Source organism: Mesoplodon densirostris, chromosome 1, assembly GCF_025265405.1.
Source record: "Mesoplodon densirostris isolate mMesDen1 chromosome 1, mMesDen1 primary haplotype, whole genome shotgun sequence".
NCBI classification, from domain to species: Eukaryota; Metazoa; Chordata; class Mammalia; order Artiodactyla; family Ziphiidae; genus Mesoplodon; species Mesoplodon densirostris.
Genome location: NC_082661.1, coordinates 167,615,690 through 167,625,678, shown reverse-complemented (window position 1 = coordinate 167,625,678; position 9,989 = coordinate 167,615,690). Strand labels below are relative to the sequence as shown.

General features: G+C 32.9%; 1 non-coding gene across 1 annotated transcript; it reads left to right on the top strand.

The window, feature by feature from the left end:
- The first annotated feature begins 7,625 nt into the window (after window positions 1-7,625).
- Window positions 7,626-7,728, top strand: LOC132501536 (U6 spliceosomal RNA). The gene has a single exon (XR_009534260.1). It is a non-coding gene; the product is annotated as a U6 spliceosomal RNA (small nuclear RNA).
- Window positions 7,729-9,989: the final 2,261 nt, after the last annotated feature.

Here is a 9,989-nt window from a genome sequence, read left to right as displayed (position 1 = left end):
CTGTCCTGAATAATATTCCACATAAGAAATATTTGGTTCCTAAAACATGCCTCTAGAGTTTAGAAAATGATATTAAAAATTAACAGGTTGAACTATATCAAGGTATCTTCTTTTTTAAAAGTATACTTTTCATGGTTGTTGTATTTTACACTTCTAACTAAATGGATTAAGTGCCCATCACAAGTGATTTCAACATGGCTTCTATTCTTTAGTATCTTGAGTTATATCTTGTTTCTTTTCCTGTTTAGGTGGGTTTTGTCATTCATTAGAGTTTGTTTGTTTGTTTGCTTGATTGCTTGTTGATTTTGGTGGTAGGAGCTCAGATGCTTCAGTCCTAAACTTCTTGAATATCTGTAATTGTCTCTTTGTTACCTTTATACTTGAATTGACAACAGGGCTAAAGATATGAATATTAGGTCACACTTTATTTCCCACAGAATTTCCTCAGAATTCATTGTCTGTCTACTCAAATAAGTGTTAATGTAGAAAATCTGAGACCCAAATTCTGCTTAGTTTGCTGTCTGCCTCAATGACTGCCCACAAAGCCTTCTTTTTACTTTTAAATTTGATATTATTAAGATATTTATAAATTGGTGCTAATTTTTCTGTATCAAAATATTCTGGGGATTGATGTGCCCTTTTGCTCTACAGACAACAATGTTCTTTATTTTAGAAGAAATTTCCTTTGAGTTTACGTATCTCATTACATTTTATATTGTATTTGGCTCTTTCCAAGTATGTCAATTACATATGTATTATATTTCTTCTCCCATCCATATCTATGATCTTTTCTATAATAAATGCTTTTTAGATTGTATTCTAATTCATGTTACTTCTACTATGGCTTTCATCTCTCTAATGGATTTTGTTTTTCTCCCATTTTTCATCCTCTTTTTAAGCCTTGTATCTCTTTTTTGAGGTCCTTTGTAAAAGAGAATATGTTGTCAACAACATCCTGGAGCCCGTTCAGAATTCTGTGCCTGAATTCTTTCTCTTGTGATTTAGGTAATTTCTGTCTCATATATTTTTCTGCTTCTAAAAGGTTGTCAGTCACTTTTTCCCTAAATATACATTTTTTTTATTGACCTAGTGGTTATCTATCTATTCCTCTATCTGTCTATCTATGTGTGTATAAAACAAGGAAGGAATTTAAACATCCAAAATTCAGATATACAAAAACATAACTTTATTTTGTATAGGTGACCTCCTACTGGCTTAAGTCTCTCAGTCTGCACAGAATAGACAAACTTATTCTAGACGATATGCTCACATGTTTTCTTGATTTATTGATTTTGAACATGATTGACTGATTCATGTGGGAGTTTTAAAAAATCACAAAACATTAGTAAAGAGTATAAAAGAACTGAATTGACAGACTCTCTACTTGACCAAACTCAGGATCCTTTGAGCTCCCTTCTCATCTAGGGCTCAACCTTGGCCTATGAAGACTGTAGACTCTCAGCACAAACAATGCTGTCCACCCCCATACTAATAGACTTGAACAAGCTCTAGCATAATTTCTAACAGCTTAAAACCAAATCCCTGGGATGACCCAGGCCCCCTTAAGGTCCTGCCTGGGAAAGCTCAAATCTGCAAAAAGAATTTACTGACTGTTCTAGCCAACACCTGGACAGAGATGCTGTCTCCCAACTTCTGCAGGAGCATAAGAGCCTAACTTCAATATGTGCCAGTTAGCAAATGCAGATGGTCTAATCACATTGACCAACCTCCCTACCCACTTCATAACTTTCAACTTCCCTGACTCTGCTGGAGCCCGCATCATTTCTCCTCCCTCATTCTCCCTTTAATATGTCCAGTAACCTCTTCAAAGATTGAAGTTGAGCTCAATTTAAACTGGACTCTCTTCCCTACTTAAGTAGTTACTAAGTGAAACCTATCTTGCTTCCATTAACAAATGTCTGGCTTAGTTTCTCACTGACAGACTGCATCAAGGTATATCATGTACATGAATTATTATAATAAAGTCCAATCTGTCCAGATATCCCCAAAATTCAGTACTATCTCAATGAAAGTCTGAAATGCGTGCATGTGTAACTTAACAACTAGATTCTAATTATTACAGAAAATAAAAAGTTTAAGAATAGCTACCAAAATTTAAAAGAATTAAAAGAAATTACCTTTCAGAATATCAAATTTGTTATAAAGCTGTTTTGAATAAGACAACGTGGTACTCACACAAGGATGTATGATGAGACTGATAGAATAGAAGGGAATTCAATCATTTTTAATTTTATTTTATACAATGTGTAGACAGTTCCCTGTTCTCTGCATTTATAAGTATAAACAATATAAATCTGTTAATTATGTAAGTAATTTTTTATAATTATGATGTAACTCTATCCTATCCTTAAAATAAATGCTTTATGTGCAAAAAAAACGGGGGGGGGATTCAAACTCACACACCTACAAGTAAACTTGATATTTGATTAGGATGACATTACAAATCAATGAGAAGAGGATGAACTATTTAATATATTGATCTGGGACAATTTGTTATCTACATGTGAAAAAATGGAATTAAATTTTAAATTTACCCAATTCATAAAAATAAAACATTGTCATTTGTATAAAGTTTAAAAATACTATATCTATTGTTGACCTAAAACAAATAAACTACCAATTATTTCTCCAGCAAAGGTAAGTTTATTCAAGAATTGCAGTTTGGGGTCTGCAACCATAGAGAGCCATTTGCAAGTTCCCACATGACAAGGGAAGAACACCTTTGGAGAGGGGAAAAGGAAGTTGGGAGGGCTACAGTAGTCAGAGTGCACAGTTTTTCAATGGCTAAGTCCTTTCCAGGACAGGAGTCTTTTTCCCTTCCCTTGGGCTCTGCTGTCGTTGTAGGGTGTGAGAGCTCCCCCTTCTGGTCTCCTGAGTCTATTTAATTGAGGTTATATTTTACACTATACACTTTATTGTTTGTTATTCCTATATAAATATATATAATTAAAACATACAGAAATGCATGGGAATGATGAATAAATAAGGATAATATTTATTACTAGGGAAGGCCGATGAATGTAGTCAGAGATAGAACACAGGGAGTTTTAATTGTGCCTGTAGTAATTGATTTCTTTAAAGATCATTTGAGACAATCTGAAAAGATACTGTCATTCTTTAAATGGCTGTTTGTTTTACTCCCTATAACTCTCTGTATGTTGGAATTATTCTAAGTAAATTGGAAAAAAGAGAATTAACATTCATTGAGCTCTTACTGTGCCGATCATGATGCTAAAAGCCTTTACTTACAATTTCATATATTTCTCACAAAACCTCTATAAAACGGTTATCATTTAGGTCCATTTTATTTACAACGAAATTTTATCTCAAGAAGGTTAAATTTTTAAAAGGTTAAAATATACAGATATGTCTGGTTCCAAACATTGTAGAGGCATTTTGCTAAACCATGAATTTTTAAAATGTGTCTCTGAAGCAAAACATGATAAACCCAAAGCTTTTATTCAAGTTTAATTTGTCTCCATAAGTCCCTTGAGCATTAATATGGCATGAAAATACCTGGTGTTTCCAATTTTCCATGGTGCCTTAGTACAAGTTTTTAATACAATCATGAAGATTGTGTGCTAATATGATAAAAAATTCTATCATACATTTGCCAAATGATATGGATGGTGTGCCACAAGAAAACAGGAGCAATTTCTGAAGCATCTTCTGAAGTTTTTTGCCATTTTCTCCCTCAATGTAGTTAACAGGAAAATTGCCTCGATGTGACTTTGGCTGTGATGCTTACTGTTTCAATTACTCTGCTTCTGGCTTGGCTGCCCAGACATTTAAAACTAGAACAAGGGTTTCAGATTGAGAAAAGGGAAGGGATTGGAATAACTGTTTTCCTTAGACTTTCCTAGGTAAAATCACCCAGTAGAGATGAATATAGAAAGTAGAAAAATCTATTATATTTTTAATCTCTTTCTTTGGCTTTTTTAACAATTTCTCTAAAATACATACTTTGAGGTGAAATGCTGCTGTGTCATAAGAAATACAGATATTTAATATTATTAGTTATTTTCAAAATACTCCCTAGGATGTTCATGCTAATTGATCCTGTAATAACAGTATATGAAATTTCCTACTGTGTCATAATCTATCACATGTTACTATCAGGCTTTTATTTTATTTTATTTTATTTTGCAGTACGCGGGCCTCTCACTGTTGTGGCCTCTCCCGTTGCGGAGCACAGGCTCTGGACATGCAGGCTCAGCGGCCATGGCTCACGGGCCCAGCCGCTCCATGGCATGTGGGATCCTCCCAGACCGGGGCACGAACCGTGTCCCCTGCATTGGCAGGCAGCCTCTCAACCACTGCGCCACCAGGGAAGCCCTATCAGGCTTTTAAATTTGTGTGAATCTGTGAATCTGATTGATGTGAAATGCTATTGCTGTTTTAATTTGTACCACTTGATCCCTGAGGAGTTAGGAAAGAATATTTTCTTTCTTTTTTTTTTTTTTTTTTTGGTTGGCTATTTTAATTTCTTCTGTGAATTGCCCATTCGTATCCCTCATCTACTTTTAAAACTTATTTATAATTTTCGTATTGATTTATAGGAGTTCTTTATGTACTCTGGAATACCAACCTTTTCAATTTTATATATTAAAACTATTTTTTTCTAAGTTAATAAAATACTTGACATTCTGTATACCTAGAAACTCTGCCACACCATCTTGTTAAAATTTTGGCTGGAGAATGTAGGCATTGGAGGGATATGATTGATGGATATACTCACTGCAGGTATACTAGTGGCTTAATTGGAAAATAAAAATCTCAGTCCTCTAGTCTTCTTCCTGACAAATTTAAATGACCAAAGCTGGGGCCCTCTGAACTGTCTATTTTTTAAAATGCTACGGTAATCAAGACAGTGTAATACTGGTAAATGAATAGACACATGTATCAATGGAACAAAAGAGAGAGCCCAGAAATAGATCCAAAACAGTATAGTCAACTGACCTTGGACAAAGGAGCAAAGGCAACTCAACGGAGAAAGGATAGTCTTTATAACAAATAGTGCTAGAACAATTAGACATCTATTTGTAAAATAATCATCATTATCATCTTACTTGTTTCACAAAAATTAACTAAAATTAATTTTTCATAGATCATATACTTTAAAATCATAGACTTTAAAATAAAACTTCTAAAAGAAAACGTAGGAGAAAATCTATCTGGGTTTAACAATGAGTTTTTAGATACAACTAAAGTAAAATTTATAAAAGAGCAAACTTATATATTCAACTTTATTAAAATTAAATACTGAAAAACTTCTACTCTATTAATGACACCTTTAAGGGAAACAAAAGACAAGCCACATACTAATAGAACATATTTGCAAACCACATAACTGATTAAGGGTTTTTATCTAAAATACACCAAAAAATCTTAAAACTCAACAGTAAGGAAATAAACAACTCAATTCAGAAATAGGTGAAAAATCTGAGCAGGTATCTTACCAGAGAAGATATACAGCTGAAAAATAAGCATATGAAAAAATTCTCAACATCAGTTGTTATTAGGTAATTGCAAATCAAAACAACAATGAGATACCACTAGATACTTACTGGAATGGCTAAAATTCAAAAAGCTGAAAATACAAAATGCTAGTGAGGATGTGGAACCACTGAAATTTTCATTCATTGTTGGTGGGGATGCAAAATGGTACCCCATTTTGGAAGTTATTTGGGCAGTTTTTTACAAAGCTAAATATAATCTTAACATATGATCCACGAATTGTACTCCAGGATATTTTTTTCCAATTGACTTGAAAACATATGTCCACACAAAGATCTGCACATGAATGTTTATAGCATCTTTATTCATAACTGTCAAAAACTGGAAGCAGCTGGAAGGATGATGTCCCTCAGAAGGTTTATGGATGAACAAATAGTGGTATATTCATACAATAGAATGTTATTCACCACTTTAACATATATGAGCTATCAAGATATGAAGGAATTTTAAATACATCTTGCTAAAGGAAAGAAATCAATCTGAAAAATCTACATATTGTATGATTCCAATTATATGACATTCTGGAAAAAGTACAATCATGGAAACAGTAGAATAATAAGTTGTATAAAAATCATGTTTTTTATTTTCTGTATTCTATGATACTTTGACATCTTGGGGCCTTGTGAACTCAGAGAGATATTGCCTCTCCCCAAATTAGCTAATTCCTAGAGATAGCAAACAACTTATTTGAAAACATGCATTTAATATGTAAACCAAGCAATCCTGAGCTGTCACCCCAACCATATCCTTTATCTAACTCACACACTGAGCAGATGAAAATGGCACTTGATTGCTGTGTTCATGAGAAAGATATTGTATAAAGTCTAACTGAGGGATGTCCTATAAACACCTACCCAGCAATCCTCAAAACCGTCAAGAAAATCAAAAACAAGGAAAGTCTGAGAAACTCCACAGCCAAGCGGAGCCAAAGGGAACATAGCAACAAAAGGTAGTGTGGTGTCCTGGACGCGATCCTGAAATAGAAAAGGTAAAAACTAAGGAGATCTGAATAAACTATGAATTTTAGTTAATAATAATGTATCAATATTGCCTGATTAATTATAATTAATATCATACTAATATAAAGGAAACTGACTGCAAGATATATGAGAATACTTTGTACTATCTTCTCAACTTTTCTATAAATCTAAAACTCTTCTAAAAATAGTCTATTTAAGATAGCTAGTGGGAAGCAGATGCATAACACAGAGAGATCATCTCAGTGCTTTGTGTCCAGCTAGAGGGGTGGGATAGCGACGGTGGGAGGGAGACATGAGAGGGAAGAGATATGGGGATGTATGTGTATGTATAGCTGATTCACTTTGTTATACAACAGAAACTAACACAACATTGTAAAACAATTATACTCCAATAAAGATTTTTTTAAAAGCCAATTAGATAAATAAATAAATAAATAAATAAATAAAAATAGTCTAGAAAATGAAATGTGACCAATTTCCACACTAAGGGAAAGCCTCATACACTCAAAACACTTCAATAACAGAGAAGAGCACTGTAATTTCTGACACCAGTTTTACAAAGTATATCCCAACTGAATTGAAGAAATTAAATAGAATACATTCTACTAAATATTTCCAGAATTCAAGGTACTTATACATAGGAGAAAGCTTTAAAAACAGAAGGCTCATAATCCTGCATACTTTTAAGAAGAGAGAGAAACAAAGATTACCAAGAATAATTTATTGAAATAGCTGATTTCTTGAATTCTGAAAAAATATTCCTTCCCTCAGAATTTCTCCAGGTCCATATAATCCACAGGCACACAGAACTTTAGGTGAAGTAAAATGAGCACCCTAGTTATCCAACAGTATGTTTAACAGAGCAGGCAACAAGAAAAGTGGAGAGAGGAAGTGGATGGTTCGAAATTGAATCAATTTACTTACAAACATAACCCTCAAAATATCTGTGAGATTGTCTTAAGGCAAAAGAATCAGATCGAACAATTGATTCTGTTAACTCTGACATGTTAAGCAAATCATAGGGCTACCAGGAATGATGTCTTTGTGTTATCATCCAGATGCTATGAAATATAGGTGGAAAAAATAACCACCCAAAAGGCGATTTAGGTGCTCACTTGGCAATACATACATTAAAATTGGAACAATACAGAGATAAGTATGGCCCTTACACAAAGACGACATGAAAATTCTTGAAGCAACTCATATTTTGGAGAAAGGAGAGTTATTGTTTAGTGGGTATGAAGTTTCTGTTTGGGATGATGAAAAAGTTCTGAAGATGGATGTTGGTGATGGTTGCATAACAATGTGAATGAATTTAATGCTACTGGACTATACACTTAAGGATGGTTCAAATAACAAATTTTATGATATATATTTTTTATCATAATTTTAAAAAAGAAAGGATCTGGGAAATACCAGAAAGGTCCAATTCCTCTCTAAATGGCTCTCTTAACTTAATTACAGGGCTGTGAAATTTTTGTTTATATAATTTTTCTTGAGTTAAAGAACCATATAGCCAGTCTGCTGTTCTTTTATTAAATATATTTTTATTATAATTGTCGATTTACATGCAGTTGTAAAAAATAATATAAAGATGTCATTACACATTATCCAGTTCCCCCAATAATAACATCTTGCAAAACTATGGTACAATACAATAACCAGGATACTGAAATTTATAGTCAAAATACAGGACATTTCCATCTCACAAGGATCCCTCAGTTTATCCTTTTATAACCTAATCCATTTCCCTCTTGCCCCTACCCTCTCCTTAACTGTTGGCGACCACTAATCTATCTTCCATTTCTATAATTCTGTCATATCAAGAATGTTATATAAGTAGAATCATACAGTATGGAAATTTGGGGAATTGGCTTTTTTTAAACTCGGCATAATTCTTTAGAGATTCATCCCCATTGTTGTGTGAATCAATATTTTGTTCCTTTTTATTGCTGAGTAGTAGCAGTCTATGATATGTGTGTATAACAGTTTGTTTAACTATTCACCTATTGAAGGACATCAGACATCTGAATTGTTTCCAGTTTGGGGCTATTACAAATGAAGCTGCTAAAAACATTCATGCACAGGTGTTTGTGTAAGCAAAGATTCCATTTTTCTAGGATAAATGTGTAGCAATGCACTTGCTGGGTCATATGGTAGTTAGGTGTTTAGTTTTATAAGAAACTGTCAAACTGTTTTCCAAACTAGCTGTACTTTTTACATTCCCAGAAGCAATGTATGAATTAGTTTCTCCACATCCGTGTCAGTGTTTGGTGTTGTCACTTTTTAAAAAAATTATTTTGGGCATTCTGATAGATGTGTAGTGATATCCTTGTGGTTTTAATTGTCATTTTCCTAATGGCTAATGATATTGAACATCTTTTCATATGTCATCTTTATATTCTTCAGTGGAATGTGTCTTATTTTGCCCATTTTCTAATTGAATATTTATTTTTGTTGAGCAGTAAGAGTTCTTTGTCTAGATACTCTTGGATATGTTGTATATTTTGTTTGTAAATATTTTCTCCACACTGTAGCTTGTCTTTCTATCCTCCTAACTGAATATTTCATAGAGCAAAAGTTTTTTTAATTTTGATAAAGTCTAATTTATCAGTATTTCCTTTATGTTGCTACTATCAAGTCTAAAAAAATTTTGCCTCACTCTAGAACTTGATAATTTTTTTTCTGAAAGTTTTATGTTTTTACATTTAACATATAAGCTCATGATCAATTTTGAATTAATTTTGTATAATTTTATGAGACTTACATAAAGGCTTATTTTTATGCCTATAGATGTCCAACTCCTCTAGCACCACTTGTGGAAAAAGGCTGTCTTTTCTCCATTGAATTGCTTTTGCACTTTTGCCAAAAATCAATCAGGCATATTTATATGGGTATATTTCTGTTTTTCTATTCTGTTTCATTAGCTATGAACCTATCCCTTCACCAATAGCACAGAGTCTCGATTACTATAGCTATATAATGTCTTGAAATTGAGGGCACAGATTCCTTTCAAAATTGTTTTATTCTAGTTCCTTTTTCTTTCCATATAAATGTTAAATTCTCTGTCTATATCTACAAAAATATTGTTGGGATTCGACAGAAATTGCATTAAACTCATTAATTAGGAAAGAATTGATATCTTTAATATGTTGCATTTTCCAACCCATGAACATGATATGCTTTCTTTGATTTCTTTCTTCAGCATTTTCCAATTTTCAGCACACAAGCCCTAAACATGTTTGATAGACTTACACCAAAGTATTTAATTTTTTGAGCAATATTGTATGGTATTTTATTTTTAATTTTGATGTCCCAATGTTCATTGCTAATATATATATAATCACATATCAGTTCTGGAAATGTTATCATAGATTCCTTGTGATTTTCTATGTAGACCATCATGTCATATGCAAATAAGGACAGTTTTGTTTTCTTCCTTTACAGTCTATATGCTTTTATTTCTTTTTC